The sequence below is a fragment of the Martes martes genome (assembly GCF_963455335.1).
Source record: "Martes martes genome assembly, chromosome: 7".
Taxonomy (NCBI): Eukaryota; Metazoa; Chordata; class Mammalia; order Carnivora; family Mustelidae; genus Martes; species Martes martes.
The window spans coordinates 108459855-108477790 of NC_137894.1; the positions used below are offsets into that span (position 1 = coordinate 108459855).

At 39.2% G+C, this 17936-nt stretch overlaps 1 protein-coding gene across 4 annotated transcripts in view; it reads right to left on the bottom strand.

Moving 5' to 3' along the window:
- Positions 1-17936, bottom strand: part of PPP2R5E (protein phosphatase 2 regulatory subunit B'epsilon) — a 143213-nt gene that overhangs the window by 67607 nt on the left and 57670 nt on the right. The gene's annotated exons all lie outside the window — the stretch shown is intronic.

The following is a 17936-nucleotide window of genomic DNA, read 5'->3' on the forward strand; positions in this document are numbered from 1 at the left end:
TTTAACCAAAACACCCCCATGTCAAAACCCCTGAGCCAAAAACACTGAAAAAGGTCAAACTTCCCATTATAAGGTAAAGCCAGAAGTTTTCACTGTTGGTTTAAATTAGTTTTACTAAAAAAATTTCAAAGCAGAAATGTCAGTAAATTCATTTTAATTTCATGCTGACACCCTTGGTATTTAAAGCAACTGTTGTATGTGTATGTTTATATTTTTTGTTTTGGTTTGGCTTGACATCTATGAAGTTTCTTTGTCAAAGAAACTTGAAAAACCAACAAGATGAAGTAATATCAAATCTCTCAAAAAGAACACACCAGTAATGGGACAGTAAGAGCAGACTGCTTAAATCTATGCTCTCTCTTTTGACCCATCTTATTCCCTCACAGTGGGAGAAAACCACTAGCACCTTCATTAATATGTTCTTAGAATAAACATCTGTTCTTTTCCCACAAATGGCACACCAGACATTTGGTTTGGTATCATTTCTAAAAACTAGATAAAATCTTTAGGTTAAAATTCCCCAGTTAGAATGAAAACCTGATCTACAGCTGGACTTGAAGCAAACAAGTTGTGGATGACCCATTCCATTCCTGTTTTATTTTCACTATTTTATTCCCCAAACTGGAACTTCTCTGCAAAGGCCATGAAATTATAACTAGAGTAGGCTGCTGCCTTCATCCAAGGTGATTAACTCATTAATCCTCAAAACACTCTTAGAGGTAAGCAGATGGCATTCTATGATTATTCTCCATTTTTCCAAAAAGAAGATTCAAGGTAGTCACTGAGGTCCCACAATGAATGAGTTTCGGAGCTGGGCACAGTGCCCAGGTCTCTAACCACATTTCCACATTCCCTTTGTACTACTCAAGAAGGACTTTAACAATGTTTGGCCAGTCACTCAGTTGCCAGCCTCCCTGTAAATGCTTTACAGCAGATATAAAGCATGAGCCACCTAGTCTCTGGAGGTAAGTGCAACAATTAACAGCACCCACCTTACAACCACCAGCAGCCCAGCAGACAGGAGTGAGAGCTAGGCTCCTCTTCAGAGTCCACATGATTCCTCTCCACAGCCCTCCTCCCCTGCTCACACCCCACAACCCACATGCTAGCCCAAGTACCCAGGACCTCACAGATAATCACCCCCCCCAAACACTGCTTCCTGACATCAACTTGAAGGTAAGCCTAGATGAGAGTGGACAGGACACCTGAAAACATAGGATTTCTCTATCAGATACAAAGGAATAAGAAATAGTCAAAATTTTTGCAGGTATATAGAACATCACTGCTAAAAACAAGATATAAATTTAGAAATTATTCTTAACCAGTATGTTTCCCCTCCCACCACCACCCCCACAGGTCCCCAAAAGCCTAATGTAATGTACCTTAGAGTAAAAGACTGGGATTTGAGTTAAACTGTGAGATGTCCTATTCTATGCCTCTATACTTAATCACTTTAAAAAAAAAAAAACATCTAGCTTTAGACTCTAAGAACTAAATTTAGTCAGACCAAGCTTTCTCCTTAACTGCTACCTGTTTCAGGTGTTCAAAATAAATTAACTAGTTAAAAAAATACTAAACGAGACTGCTTATGAACATAGCTATATATCCTTAACCAACAACTAGTTACATGCATAGGACCATTATTGGTTAATTACTGAAGTCTTGTAAGTCCTATATCAGACCCCATACCTCAAAGCTGCATGGAAGTTTTGATGCTGCATAGGGAAGAAAATCTTATTAATGTTAACGTCAAGGTTAAAATCATTAGAAGAAATTGTAATTAATCCTATTTTTGTTACAGTAACTTTAATAAAGCTTAAAAACCAGACCATCTACATGGAGAACTACATAACTCAGCACATATGGATTATGAAAGCATCTATAAATGATAGCCTTTCCTCCAAAAAGCAAAGCGTCATTTAAGTAGTGACAATAATGATTAATCTTCGTGGTTGCTGTACTAATACTCAAGAGATTCATATATTTGGCTATTTTAAAAATTTCAGGCAATTAACATTTAGTCTTTTTCTTTTTTAATGTTAGGCAGTTGAAATTTATTCTTTATCCAAATTGATGTAATGTCATAGGCAAATGTGAAGCAGACTATCCATCTGCCTAATGGAATAATGGCAATAGTTTACATTTACTAAGCACTACTGCATACATTTATTGTGTACTATTCTAAGCATTTTCACATATAATATCTCATTTAATCCCACCAACAATTCTATGCAGTTGGTACTATTTCCAATTTAACAGATGAAAAAAATCAAGACACAAAGAAATTCAGTGACTTGCCCAGAATCATACAGCCAACAAGCAGTGGAGACAGGATTCAAATGCAAGCGGACTGGCTCCAGGGCCAGAACTCTTCACCACTGTCCAACACTCAAACTCAATATAAGGCAAGAGGAATATCTTATTTCAGAAAACTGGGTGTGTGCAGACATAAGAAGAGAAAGAACACAGAAAGAAATCAACCAATCTCCAACATGTCCCATTCATAAAGGATCAGGCTGAATGAACCCCTTCTCTACCTCCTCTCTAGGCCATTCCCAAGATTAACACATACAGCAATAAGCTATTCTTAGTCCTTTAGCATAGACTAAATTTTTCTTTTTTTTTTTTTTTTAAGATTTTATCTACTTACTTGACAGACAGAGATCACAAGTAGGCAGAGAGGCAGGCAGAGAGAGAGAGGAAGGGAAGCAGGCTCCGTGCTGAGCAGGGAGCCCGACGCGGGGCTCGATCCCAGGACCCTGGGATCACGACCCGAGCCCAAGGCAGAGGCTTTAACCCACTGAGCCACCCAGGTGCCCCTAGACTAAATTTTTCTAAGATGATCTCCTCTCCTTAAAGACTGACCGAAAGAAAAAGAGTGGGGAGTGTTCCTCAAAGAGCCAATTCCATTATAGCAACAACTTAAAAAAATTTTTTTTCATTCTCACTGAAGGAGGACCTAAATCAGTCTGAGCAAAGAGCTCTTCTTGTAATGCCTGGCCCTTGGATTGCTTCAAATAGCTATGCTTCTCCCAAACTCCTTGCTTTCATCTCCCTAATCCCAGTAAGATATGTAAAGGGGTAATATAAAAATGTACAACAGGCCAGGATCAGAGAAAAGCACTTGGAGTAATCTAGAATGTTTCAATGATAAAAGTTTACTGTCTATGGAACCAGTCCCAGAAGCAGATAATAAATATCTTTGTAAAGAAACATTTATAAAAAGTATCAGGTACTAGGCCATAAAGAAAATACCATAAATGATAAAAAGAAGAAATTAGATAGGCAATACATTTCCAACATGAAGCACTAACACTAGATTTTAACATTTCAAAATGACCCACCTCCCAAATCCAAGCCACCTGAAAATCTAAACACTTTTAAATTAACTTAGATTGAAGGGGAGGGGGGTAGATTACAAACATTCAGAAATAAAATGTAAATTAGAAAAATTAAAGGTCATCTCAGAAACCCAAAGCAGACCAGGCAGTGATGCTTATGTCATCTCTCTTCCAATGGAAACCTCTGGTCTACACAAGCCATCCCTGCCCCCTGGAGAAGAATTCCATAGAATCATAACCATAAATAATGAGGAATCAATAAGTGATTATGTAATACCAGGAAGGTCATTAGCACAACAACCCATCCATCCCATGTTAGCATTTGTTTAAAGGGGAGATAACTGACCCAACTATCATAGCATGGTTAAGATTCAAAAGGTCAGATCCTGCTGCTCTGAAACAACTCTTAAAATTAACATGATTTCCAGCATATGTTTCTCACCCAAGAAAATAATGTAACCAGCTAAATGGTCAATCCACTTGGCAGTTACATTTCTCACTTGTACTGTCCCTCTTTTTCCTTTTAAGCATTAGGTATTTTCCTCCATATGCCTCTTTTTTTTTTGAAAGATTTACTTGAGAGGGAGCGAGCCTGTACAAGTGGGGGAGGGGCAGAGGGAACTGCAGACTCCCCACTGAGTGGGGAGCCCAACACAGGGCTTGATCCCAGGATCCTTGAGATCATGACCAGCTGAAGGTGGCTGCTTAACCAACTGAGCCACCCAGGCACCACCCCCCATGCCTTTTCCATCACCATCTCCCAGCATCCTCTTATCAATTCTCATCAATAAGCTGAAGAAAATGACTACTCCCACTTACAAGGTGTTCATACCCCAATAATTTTAAAATTTACAAGTACGAGAAGGACTGGAACATGGACATAGAATTCAACAGTAAAGGGAGGATGAAAATTCAAATTAAAAAACAAAGATTCTCAGGGCTCTGAGAGGGAGACACAGTTGGTTAAGCATCTGACTCTTGATTTCAGTCATAATCTCAGGGTTGTGAGATCAAGCCTTGCGTCAGGTTCCACACTAGATAAGATTCTCTCTCTCCCTCTCCCTCACCCCTCTCTCTCCTCCCTCAAAGGGGGAGAGAGAGAGAGAGAGAGACACACACACACAAAGATCAGTCAATAGGAGCTATATACATTTTAGCCACAGCCCAACCCCCCCACACACACACATTAATGCACACATGCACACACATACATCTCTCCTCACCCTTACTATGATTTCAAGGGCTGGTTGTTGATTAGATGGTTGTCTGTAATTGGCAAAAGCAGCTCATTCCTCCCCTAGTCAACATTCCATCCCATCTAATGTTTGGGACACAGGATCATGGATCCAATATTGGCCCATCTTCCCTCGGGGCCTGACTCAGTCAAGACTTTGCAAAGCAAAAAGTAGCAAAGGTAGAAGAAATAAAACATAAGCCAGGTGTCCTTTGGGTCTGGTGCTCTAAGACTCCCTTAAACTTAAGTGGCTGAAAATCAGAATATTAAATTCACACTCGCAAATAGGCCAACCAAATAAATACAGAAGACCCACATCATTATAACATTTATTAGCTATGTCATCAAAGCAAAAAATGCAAAGTGATTTAGGGGAAAAAAAAATGTGGGCTGGTAACTTAGTCACACATAGGCTGTTAAAATGAATGTGGAAATACAGTGAATACACATTTCTATAAAATGATGCTTGCACTGGAAGCTAAGCAGTAACATTATTTGAGCTCCTAATGAACAATATTTATAACCAATTATTTAAAATAAAATAAAATCCTACTAAATTGCCAATGCTTTTCACCTGAAAATGTCCTAAGCTATTACACGGCCTTTTTACAGTACCAGCACAGATGGGAATATAAACATGGCCTTTGATTCCCCCCTCCCATCTCATCTCCTTAGAACTTTCCTTAAGGTGAATAAATGCCCAACCACGGATACTATCAGTCCCTCACACACATCCCTCTAAAACTTCAACAAAGTCATGAGACTCTTACTTCCACAAAGCATATCAACCTATAGTTATAGAAAACTAGTTTCACAGTAGTGATGAGAGCTTAGCACTAAACATAAAGTTGACTTAGCCTTGAAGGACTGACGCATGGCATGCTGGTACACGTGGTAAAATGCCTAACTGCCTGACCACGTGGTTTGTCCAAATCCTTGGCACCAAGTTTACTTCTAAACACAGATATAAGCAGCATTATTCCTGTAGCACATATTTCAGGAAAACTGAACGGAATCTCATTTCTATTAGCGAACTGTGCTTAAATTAGGAATTGTTTTTGACACCCACAAAATTACAAATACAACCAGCAATATTTCATCAAAACAGGGACACAAAACTATAAGTCTTTCTAATGAACCAAGTGATGTCAGGCCTCTTGTCCTATGAACTAGACCTAAGTATAACATGTTGATTTCACAAGTTATTTCAGTGTAAATACACAAATGAGAAACTACCCCCAAACTAACATGTCAGCTAAAATAAGTATGAAAGACTTGACCATTCTAATGCCTTAATTCAGTACTCAAAGCAGTGGGTTTAAAAACTGTGTGTTGATGTAGATGACAATGTTGGTGGTAGTGCGTGATTTTTTGAAATCGTCTCAAGTGATTTTAATGTGAGGGCACACTTGAAAACCCTTGTTTTTTTAAAAGTATTAACTATAAAATCCCTCTTTCATCTTCTTCATCTTTGAAATTCTTTCTCTTTTAGTTTATTTAAAACTAACCAAGGGGGGAAAAAAAAAACTAACCATGGAAACTTTCCATTTCCACGCAAAAGAAGGTCCGTGGGAACATCTACAACAGTGAAAGCATCCTTCTTTACCTGGGCTGGAAAGAAGTGAGTGGACAGTGGGCTGCTTTTAGAACTCTTTCCAATCTACTAGGAGGTTTGGAAAACACTTTGCTGATTGTTGCCGTGCCCTTTTTTTCACAGGTTCAAAATATGTCTCATAGAATGGCTACACAGATAATACAGTATCCAAAAATATGAGACCAAGGTTTGAGTATTAAACAAACTTAAACAATAAACTGAATAGCAGAAAACACTAGTGCTGGTATTTCAAGGTAAAAGAATGACGACAATGATAATGAACACTGACTGCTGCACAGAACTGGACTAAGCTCCTTACATACATCATCCCCCTTTAATCAGCAGAATACCTTATGAGTGGCTGCTATTAATATCCCAGTTTTTCAGAAGAAAGGACTGGGGCCCAGAACATCTAAGTCACTTGTCCAACATCACCTACTCCTAAGAGTTGCAGGCTGGTATCCGAACCCAGGTAGTTTTATCCCAGAGCCAGCGCCAGTACCAACAACGATGACGACAGTGACAGTGATGGTAATGAATCACAGCAACTAACAACCAGCACCCCCACTGCAGCTACGGAGAAACTGTCATGGTTAGCGATCTGGTAAAGAAAAGTTGTAATCTAAAAGCAAAGGGAAATGTGAATGATTTTGTATAAGCATTTACATATTTTAAAACAAACAGCATAAAATCAGCCCTAAACTAGTAAACAATGGAGAGAGGTAACTTCAAGTCTTATTAAATAACAATACATTCATTATGCTAGCGGCTTCGACAATCAACACCTATTTGTTATTACTCTTTCGTGAACCTCTCCAGTTTTCCTTTCCCAAGAGCTGACAAATACGCACTTTCCACTTTATAAGTAAAACCCAAAGGTCTCCACGGTTGCAAACTAGTGGCTGCAGCATGAAAATTACAGGCTCTAAGGCTTTCACATTATTTTGACGCTACGTTCCAATCAAAATAAATACAGAAAAACATACACGCATTCAAGTGTGCACACTGCACACACACACACACACACACACACACACACACAACTTCTAACAGATACTTCTATTAGCAACCCTTCATATTAGCTATCCCTTATGCTTTATCTTCTAATGCCGAGGCAGTCACTGCAACTTGTCAGGACAAGAAATTCAACATTTTAAAATTGATCAATTCCTAATTATAGGTGTAGATTACTTTCCTGCCACCAAATTCACCCACAAGACAGAAGCCAGAGTCAGAAGTCCAAGTCAGTCTCTCTATTATTAATTCATCACCTAAGGGCTTATTTCCAGAGATGAAACCAGGGCCTCTGAACACAAGAAAATTCCTAAAGCATGCTGGGCTCCCCCCCAGGCCCCAAACAGAGGGCTGCAAGAATTACACAGTGTTGTTCTTAAGTATCTTTGTAAGTGATTCCCTTTTTTGAGAGTTTTACCTATCAGTGAAATTACAAAAGAGACCAGGCTGACTTTTCTCTTTTTCCAGATAAAGTCATTAAAGTAGTAAGTGACGGGGCGCTTGGGTGGCTCACTGAGTTAAGCCTCTGCCTTGGTTCAGGTCATGATCCCAGGGTCCTGGGATTGAGAACCGCCCAATCCCCTCTGCTCAGCAGGGAACCTGCTTCCCCCTCCCCCTCTGCCTGCTTCTCTGCCTACTTGTGATCTCTCTCTCTCTCTCTCTCTCTCTCTCTCTGTGTCAAATAAATAAATAAAATCTTTTTAAAAAATAGCCATCAAAATAATATGTAAATACATTATATGGTATACACTATGGGGGTATACACTATGGGGGAAAAGAGTATGCTGAGCAAAAAAATTACCATCCTTTATTTTCACTATAATTTCATTTACTAAAAAAAAAACAAAAAGGTTCTTTTGAATAATAAAAGAAGAGAAAGGGTAATCTCAGAATAAAAGACAATCCTGCCAAAGAAGGAGGGTGGCATAGACGCGGGCATGCTGTGGTATACACATACACCGTGTGCTCTTCCCCCCGGCCCCCGCCACCCACCCCCACCAACCCCCCCCCTTGACCTTCCTTCCCTTCTACTTAGTGTTCACTTTGCCCTGCACCAGAAACAACTTTTCCACAGGCCTGTATCTGGGAATTTGGGACCGTATCACTCCTTTGTTCCAACATTTGTCTAGTAGCAGAGATAACTGAGTTCTAGCTGTAATGACATACCAATTTCAATTGTGTTTAGATGACCATGAAAGATAAGAAGAGAATCATATACCCTACAACAGTATAGGAGCTCCTCACTTTACAGCAGCCATGTAGTCCTTAGAAACTATGTAACATAAAAATTTGCACAAACCTCCACTGAAGTACTTGCCACATTATATTGGGACTTTTTTTAACCAGTGAATCAAACACATGTTTTGTTCATCTTTTAACACCCAGCCCCAGGGAGAAGTTTCTAGAATATGGTAAGTACAAAACAGATACAGTTTCAGTCAATAAATTCTACATATTGAATCTTCTTTCTCCATGTTTCCAATTCTAAATTAGAACTTTATTCCTCTGGAAATAATACTATACTGAAAAACAGAGGCAATTAATATTAAATTAAATTATTTCCTAATATCTTAATAACACAAAGTCATAAAATGCAAATTAAAAAATAAGGATGGACTGAGCAAAATAAGTCAGATAGTAAAAGACAGATACTGTATTACTTCACTTAAATATGAAACCTAAAAAAACCAAACTCATAGAAACAGAGAATAGAACGATGTCTACCAGGGTTCTCAAGGGTGGGACAAATGGAGAGATGTTGGTCAAACATCCAGTACAAACTTCCAGATATAAAATGAGTAAGTTTCAGGGATCTAATGTATAGCATGGTGATAACAGTTAATAATAAAGACTTCAAAGTTACTTGGAGAGTAGAACTTAAATGTTCTCACCAGGAAAAAGAAACGGTAACTGTGTGACCCTATGGAGGTGTTAGCAACATGCTGTGCATCTTATAAGAAGTTATATGTCAGGGACGCCTGGGTGGCTCAGTTGGTTAAGCGGCTGCCTTCGGCTCGGGTCATGATCCCAGCGTCCTGGGATCGAGTCCCACATCGGGCTCCTTACTCGGCAGGGAGCCTGCTTCTCCCTCTGCCTCTGCCTCTGCCTACCACTCTGTCTGCCTGTGCTCGCTCTCTCTCTCTCTCTCTCTAACAAATAAATAAATTAAAAAAAAAAAAAAGAAGTTATATGTCAGTTATATTTCAAAAAAGGTGGAGGGAAGGGAGAAAGGGAAAGGGAAGAGGAAAGGAAAGACAGACAAGGATGGTTTTTAATGATAACAGTATTTATGAATATAAAAAGAAAAGGCCAGGTTACTTGACAAAAACCTAACTAAAAAATGCAGTTCCTTCCTTTAAGTATCACTTTCCCTCACTAATATCTAACAAAATAATACTTATTTTCTAACACTTCATTTTAAAAATCCAGTTGATTTTCTAAATAAACAAAATAGTTTATATTCAAGGATGAGAGAAAAAAACAACAGAGAAGAAGAATCAAAATGAAGAAGGTACAACATTAATGAAGCAGTATAATTTGGAATGCCCTCCATAGCCAAAACAACCTGATGATTTTGCCAAGTGTACCATTAATAAGTGGAAAGTTGGAAGGTTTACTGCAAACTGCTTAGGCTTTACACTTAGTCAGTCAGTCAGTCACCAAATATCCACTGAACTCCCACTGAGGGCCCAGGACTGCTGGGATACCACAACAAGGAGGAGACAAAATCCCTACCCTCACAGAGCTTTACATCCTAGCACAGGAGACAAATCATTGCAACTAAAAATAATATATAAATACATTATATGGTATACACTATGGGGGAAAAGAGTATGCTGAGCAACAGTACACTGGGGTTGGAGGGTAAGGTTTTAAACAGAGTATTCACCTGGAAGATGGCATCTGAGCAAACACTTGAAGGAAGTGATGTGGTCAGCAAAGAGGGCCTCTGGGGCAAAAGTAGCCCAAGCATAGGGACGGTAAGTGCAAAGGTACTCTGAAAAACGAAGTGTGCTGGTGAATCTGAGCAAAGAAGGAAATGTGGCTGGAGCCTGAGTGGAAAGTGGGGGAAATGGATCAAAAGAGGAAGGTCTGAGTAGCTGTAGATCATCTTGGGCCTTGACTCTGTCTCTGAACTGGAATCACACCTTTACTGTTTTACTAGGAGACACTAGACAAGCCACCTATTTCTCTGAGCATTAGTCTCCTCATCTGGGAAATTGAGAAAATGTACTTCACAGGGTTGAATGAGGATTCGTGAAAAAGCTATTTGTAAGATGAAAAGTACTTTCACAAAGTTCCCATTCATTTGACAAACATCTATCAAGTATCTATACCATACAGCATGGATCCAATTCCTTATTTTACAGCTCCGATTAAAACTATTTTCTTTTCTTTTTTTTTTTTTAAAGACTTTATTAATTGTCAGAGAGAGAGAGACAGAGAGACAGAGAAAGCACAAGCAGGGGGAGCGGCAGACAGAGGGAGAAGCAGGCTCCCCAACCCTGGGCTTGATTTTGGCATAGCTTCAAAGTTATTTTAAAACTATGTATTTATTTATTCATTCATTCATTTATTCAGAGAAGGTGGGGAGGGGCAGAGGCAGAGGGAGAGAGAATCCCAAGCAGGCTCCATACTCAGCATGGAGCCAGAGGCAGGGCTCGATCCCACAACCCTGGGATCACGCCCCAAGCTGAAATCAAGAGTTGGACACTCAACCAAGCCACCCAGGCACCCTTTTAAAACCACTTAAAAAATAAATTCTGGAGCATTCCTAGAAATATTAAATTTGTGTTGAAATTTTACTCTAATAATATCAAATATATTAAAATATATTAAAATATTCAATTAAACAGAGGCCATCTACAGTATTTAAAACCCTCAAATATCATAATTTCTCTTCTGCCCTTAGCTTTTAAAACAGGGAAAAGGCCATAAAATCATAATCTGACAAAAAGGAATTAAGAGGACAAAATTCCAAGATGCGTTTGAGAATCAACATTGCTGAAGCCCAATTTTTAGCTGGGTTCAAAAGTAGGAGCAACAAAAACCTTCAAAAGGATTATTTTTACTTACGTCATGCTTATAAGGTAAGGAAATAAATTAACGGAATTACAAATTTTCAGCAAGCACTTACCCTTCATTTGATCCTCCATCCAAAAAAATAAAATAAAACCAATAAAAGATCCCATCACTTTCAAGTATTTCACTTAATTGAGGGTTTCCCTTCCCCCAGAGATTACTTCTACAAGGGATAAAAAAATGGCCTATCTACTTTCTGTTTGTTTTGAGGATTAACATTGATGTGAATCAGCTGGGATGAACCTGCAGCTATTTTAACAGTATGATATAAGGTTTAAAAACAAATTAGATAGATACGCACATGGATACCACATTAACATCAATTAAGCCCACTGCTATTTCACAACTTAAAGTTGACACCAAAGGTATCTTAAAACTTCTTTTTAAAAAAATATTTAAAGTATAAAAAAGAGTCAATCCAGGACACCTGGGTGGTTCAGTCAGTTAAGCAGCTGCCTTCAGCTCAGGTCATGATCCCAGGGTCCTGGGATCAAGTCCCACATCAGGCTCCTTGCTCTGCAGGGAGCCTGCTTCTCCTTCTGCCTCTGCCTGCCACTCTGCCTGCCTGGGCGCTTGCTCGCGCGCGCTCTCTCTCTCTGACAAATAAATAAAATCTTTTAAAAAAGAGTCAATCCAATGTTTCAATGCCAGCTTAGAGATGCTATTTCTGAACCTCAGTTGGGAATTTTAAATATGAGACCTTAAGCTCCTGAGAGTGACAGGACTGAGTGAATACAGTGGCAGAATGGCCTCTAATCCCAAGAGGGTACATTTATAATTGAAGTCATCATCTGGACAATATAATCCGGTGACAGCATGTAGTACATCTCACTTATTGTGGAATTCACATATGCTTCATACAAGGCGTACTACTTAATATAAATTAAACATAAATGTAAAGCCCATATATAATATAATCATTGAGGAAATCCAAAAATCACATTTGAAACATCATACTAAGAAAAGAAAAAGAAATTTTAAAACCTCATTTTTTAGGCTGTATGAAAATAGTACTGTCAAGCATAGAACAATAGAGAGATAGAAGCTTACAAGTATGTATTTATGGATGTATATATACAGGTATGCATAACTGTGAGTGCATGACTCTGAAATTAAAAACTTCAAGAACAGTAATACAAAGATTTTATAAAACACAAAAATATGTCTGGAAAGCTTAACACTTTCAGAGCAAAGAAGCATTTTAAAGCACTGAATGGGGGTGGGGGGCACCTGTGTGGGTGGGTCTGTTAAGTGTCTGTCTTTAGCTGGGGTCATGATCCCAGGGTCTAGGATTGAGCCTGGCACAGGGCTCTCTGCCCAGTGGGGAGCCTGGCTTCTCCCTCCCCCTCTGCCAGCCACTCCCCCTGCTTGTGCTGGTGAGTGCTTGTCCTCTTTCTCTCTCTGTCAAATAAAGAAATAAAATCTTAAAAAAAAAAAATAAATAAAACACTGAATGGTAAGCTAGGATACCAGTTTAAGCCAGGATATTTACAACTTAAGTCCCTTCTTTGCTACTGACTTCCTGGCCACAAATGGTTGTCAGTAAGCAGAAAAAGTCACTGAAACCTGAAGATATGCACGCTGATGATGCAATTCTAAGCACAAGCCTTTTTTCTGGATCTTGATATAATTCAGCATCCTACGCCCAATGTGGTAACCCCAGGGCTTCACTAAACATGCCATCAGGTAGTACAAACATTTTCTCTTCAGTTATACCATAATGAGTTTCCTTTCAGAAAACATATTCCATAACTGCATCTTCCACTGAAGCAGCCAGGCCATATAGAAGAAAGAGGAGCTGGCATTATTCAGAGTAATACAATTAAACTTAAGCTGGGCAACTAAGTCCACTATCTCAAAAGTCTGCCAGTTGTTATTCTGGAGGAACATCTTAGAAACACTCACAAATTAAGTCAATTTCTTTTGGCACAATTGGGAACTTGGGGGGGGGAAAAGTGAACCCACTTTGCTTTCTTCCAGATGGCTGAGGTTGCTCTTTGGGCCACACACACCCACACTTTGAAGTCAGGGAGCCTAGGCTCTAATCAGTCTCCACCGAGGTCCAGCTAGACAATTCAGGGTGTGTGGTGTGGCGTTTACGACAATGGGTTACAAAATCAGACTGCCAGGATTCCAAGCCTGGTTTTGCCACTTCCTGCCTGGGAAGCCGTAGGTGAGTGTCTGTGCCTCAGTTTCCTCATATATACATGAGGGCATAATAATAGTAGCTGCCTCATATGGCTATGGCTGACGTAAGGGTTATGTGAGTGAATAAAAAGAAAAACACACAGAACAATATCCAGAACACAGTAAGAGCTCAATAAACTCCAGCTGCTAATTACTGTTAAAAATCACCGCTGGGGGGCGCCTGGGTGGCTCAGTGGGTTAAGCCTCTGCCTTCCGCTCGGGTCATGGTCCCAGGGTCCTGGGATCGAGCCCCACATCGGGCTCTCTGCTCAGCGGGGAGCCTGCTTCCTCCTCTTTCTCTGCCTGCCTCTCTGCCTACTTGTGATCTCTGTCTGTCAAATAAATAAAATCTTAAAAAAAAAAAAAAATCACCGCTGGACCTTTGTGTCCTTTGCAAAATGAGCCTAAGAATACTCACTCTGTCACAGTGATAGCTTGAGAACTTCATGAGAGAATACATAACCTGTTTCACATAGCAGGCTCCCTGCTCAGTGGGGAGCCTGCTTCTCCCTCTCCCTCTGCCTGCTTCTCCCTCTCCCTCTGCCTGCCGCTCCCTCTGCTTGTGCTCTCTCTTTCTCTCCCTCTGTCAAATAAACAAATAAAAATGTTTTTTAAAAAAATGTTTCACATAGTGCCTGGTACATGAAAAATGTTCAATAAATGTCAGCTTTTAAAAAAAAAACACATCAAATGAACAGCAAAAACTGCTGACACATACAGGGCTTCTTCCCTTCTTCTGTGTGTATCCAATTATGAAACAGTATTGAGCTCCACCTACTAATATCCAGTGAGATTACTTCAAAGTAAAATTGTAATTTGATTAGAGGAAAGGTAAAGAAGCTGACTCAGTCTGATGTGTGAAATGATTCATCTACCAGGCCAGGTATCGGCAAAGTGCCCAAGTCCTGGAGAAGGAAGGGAGTTGGCATTTGGATGAATGAATGACGCACTAACAGAGATTTGGGGACAGAAAAGCAAGAATTTATGAAGAATTCAATAATTTGGAGAAGCCCTGCCAAGAGGAGGACACACCCATTTCTCACACATCCTCAAAGCTCCCCTCAGATATAATCAGGTTTGCGCAAAGTTTGCAAACCAAAGAAAACAAGCAGTGTTTGATAGCTTTGTCCTTCTAATCTACATTTTAAGTTAATATTAGTATTCACAGATATTAATACTTAAAAATATTAGCTAAAAGTAATAATAGTAATTTACACTTAAAGAGTTCTTCCTAATAACATATCTGTAACGAAGGTTATTGACCTCCCACTAAAATAACATTTAAGTACTGAACCACTTCAAAGTATTTTGTAAACCTTTTCTCTTTTCCGCACACCCTGTTATTCAAAGATCTAAGGCACTAGCTAAAATTCTGCAAACTTTTTATAGGCCCCTACAAGGCCTCAGGCTATGTCTGGAAGGAATATGATAGGTAGTTTCAACCTTCCCAGAACAAGTATTTGCTTAGAACCTACTATGTTTAACTTACTAATCAATCATCCATTCATTTATTCCACAAATATTTACATAACACTTCTTGGATGCCAGGCACTAGTCTAGGCCTTAAAGTTACATTTCTCAGCAAAATCAAATGCGGCCCTAGCCTTCATGAAGTTTATAGACCAAAAGTGAAGAAAACCTAATTAAATGGTCATATAAATAAATATAAATGTAAAACAGGTTGCACTATGAAGGGAAAGGTACAAGGTACATAATGCAAAGAATGAAAAAAATGGTACTTAAACATAAAAAATTTATAGTCTGGTGGGCAGTAAGATTAATATATATAAATAAGAGCAAGAAAATGCTATTAAGTAAATTTCATGGACCAAGTTGAGAGGAAAGGGAAAAGCACTTGGCGAGGACCTACAATATTCTAGCTAGGGTCTTCCTGTGTGTTTTCCCACTGAAGCCTTATAAAAATACAGCAAAGTGGGCATTAATATTCTCATTTTACAGAAAACTGAGGCTATACAGCCTTCGGCTTTACCAGCAATGGTGCAGAAACAGCTTCATGACCTAAAACCAAAAAGCATGATAAATTTAATACCAAGAGAATAATCCTTTGACATTAATTTGGACAGATGTAGGTGGCAGCAAAAATATGGACATGCCCCTCATCCTCTACTTCCCTTTTTACAAAAAGCCCACCTCCAGCCCCCCCACCCCACCTGCCACAGCACACATTATTTTCACCACATTCACACCCTGTGCTCATGACCTTTCCACACCTACAAAAATCTGCCTTTGTCCTCTGAAACTATGGTCGTTGACAACCCTGGCTGCTAAAGGGACAAGAAACATATTCACATTATTGCAAAGACTTCATAGGAACAGTAACAAAACAGCTTCATCCAATGACCAAATCTGAACAATAGGAATTTCAGACCCAAAATGGGCAAATTATTTAGAGCCCCTCAAGCCACAAATACTCTACTTTCATAGAATCATAAGGCAACCATTATCAACAGGTAACAGAAAAAAAAATCTTCACAAAAAGAAAAAATATCTTATTCTGAAGTTTTAACAATTTGCATTGCCTGCTTATAGCATTAGTGCATGCTGGTATTACAAAGTTGACCAAGCAGTAGCTTCTGAGACACTTTCTGCCATTCCCTTAGGTCCAAAGACTTGAGAGTTCCCAGGTATCACATGCAAATGACAATGTCTCTTTGAAAAGGGCCAAGTGCAGCAATTTCAGCAGAAATTGTTTTGAATGGCATTCATCTAGATCTCAGAAAGGCTCATATTACATAAATCTGGAAAAATATGCTCTCTGTGGAAATGGAAAACACATACAAAAATGTGTATCTTCCAACCTTCTGATGAAATCAGATGCTTTATCTACAGATTGTTCAGAAGTCCAGATGGACCACGAGACCCATATTCACACAACCCTCACTGGAGTCTTTTTCAGAATCTACTGAAAACATCATGATCTCCTACAATCTGCCCTTCTAAGGATCGATAATGCTACAAACAATGTTAAAAGATATTTGTTAATGAATAAATAAGCCAAAATAAACAAAGGTCACCAAGGACAGATTGGGTATTTAAAAAGAAAAATAAAAAAAGATACACATTCTGAAGAGCCATTTCCTGTTTCACAATAAATAGTTCTTTCTGAAAATTGGGAATGAGTCATCTTTTCCCAGTCATATCATATATAACATAATAATAGTAAAAACTTAGTAAGCACATACTCTGAGACAGTCACTGTTCTAAGTAGTTTATGTGTACTGACTCATTTAGTCCTCTCCACAATGCCATGAAGTGGATATTATCATCCTTATTTTACATATAGTAAATTAAGTCCCAGAGGTATTTAGTGACTTTCACATAGCTAGAAAGCGGTTCTGCTGAAGTTTCAGACCCAGGCAATCTGGAACCTGTACATTAAATCACTTCTGCTAAAGAGTAACATGAACTTCCTTATCACTAAACCACTGTTATTTTTTCGTTTAATGCCTACAACATACTCTAGGTGGGACCACCTGGAAGGGTTAATCTTCCTAATAGATTCTTTAACACAAACAGAAGCAGACATGAGTTCAGTCATCTCCCTCCACTTTGTACCAAGTAAAAGGCAACTACCATGCGTTATACAGATTCTCCAGCTGGCTTGTTATTTCTGTTAATATTTAAAAGGACCCTTTCTGGTGGTAGTAAGTCTCTCAAAAGATGATTTCAAGTCTTCTTGGCCTTCCAACATTTTCCTTGGCACCTAAGCTGCCTTACTTTAAAGACTTCAACATTCCCTCTGTTCCGATCGAATTTAAGGAACTGGAACACAGAAGTTCAGCTGTTTAATTGTTTCGGAACACGTGACATTTGTTGACTCCACCTACGTTTTGATAACATGAGTCAAATCGTTATTCAACCCAGTGTTATCACTGGCCCAGCTTGAAGTCAAGAAGACATGCAGTAGGTTGAACTGCTCCCAGATGGCAATGGGAAAGAAGGGAAGCATGACTAGAAAACGGAGGAACACAGGATAGGTAAGAAGACACCTTAGGCAGGAAGAGCTTGCCAGTTAAGAGTGAGCACACTGCACGGTGAAATGTGAGAAGATATGCAGGACTAGGCAGAGGAGACACAGGCCTGGGAGGAACAGGAGACAGGAGTGAAGAATGTGAACGAACTCGGCAGCGAAGGACCTGAAAAAATGCAGGGTAATCTGGATGTTGTGCACTGACCACAGAGATATGTTGGACATAATAAATATGTGCTTTAGAGAGGTTCAGAGAGAGGTAGTCAAGTTAGCCAAAACACTATCACCAAAACTAAGCATGAAGAGTTACAAGGAAATATCCTAAGCTGGCAGCACAGGGAGAACAGAAGAAAAGACAGTCTGAGATACATTTAAAAAATGAAAACCAAAGCATTTTTTGTCATATCACACGTAATGAAAAGGGAAAGACCAAAAATTATTAATGTTTCTAGGTTCCGAGAACGATAATACCACCGGTAAAAATGGAATCAT